A 604-nucleotide genomic window follows, 5' to 3' on the forward strand; every position below is an offset into this window, starting at 1 on the left:
ACTACGCTCAGTTTCACACTGGCAAACTTCTAATAGTTTTTAACAGCCACACGTGGGGATAAAATGCACAGGCACATATACAGACAAGAAGTCACACCTTAACAAATAGCAAGCCCCTGCTACAACTCACTGGGCTGTTTAAAGGCTATCAAATAAGAAACAGACACAAATTTTAACATGTGCAAAACATGTATTCTTCCCTAGCTTCATTTTATTAAAATCCTTATTTTTTAAAGAAGTGCAAGCAACTAAAAGCAGCACCTTTTTCACAATAAAAGCATGGTTAAGCACCTGCCAGAGTATAACTCCATGAATACAAACCACTAAATCACACAATATAGGGAGAAAAGGGGAGAGAGTTGAGTTGTCAATAAAGGAATTTAGAGAGTTTTCAGAAACAAAAATCATACATAGAAGTCCTGTAAGTTTCCCTCCCTGTTGAAGGAAAATAATCCAAACACACACAGAACTTGGGCAGTCGAACTAGAAATAAAATAATGATGGAATTAATATATACATTATCATCCCAGGAATGAATGACAAGGATTATATAAAGTTTGTTTTACATAACAGAATTATTAGGAAATTTACAAACATGCAGGAA

Source organism: Harpia harpyja, chromosome 7 (genome assembly GCF_026419915.1).
Source record: "Harpia harpyja isolate bHarHar1 chromosome 7, bHarHar1 primary haplotype, whole genome shotgun sequence".
Taxonomy (NCBI): Eukaryota; Metazoa; Chordata; class Aves; order Accipitriformes; family Accipitridae; genus Harpia; species Harpia harpyja.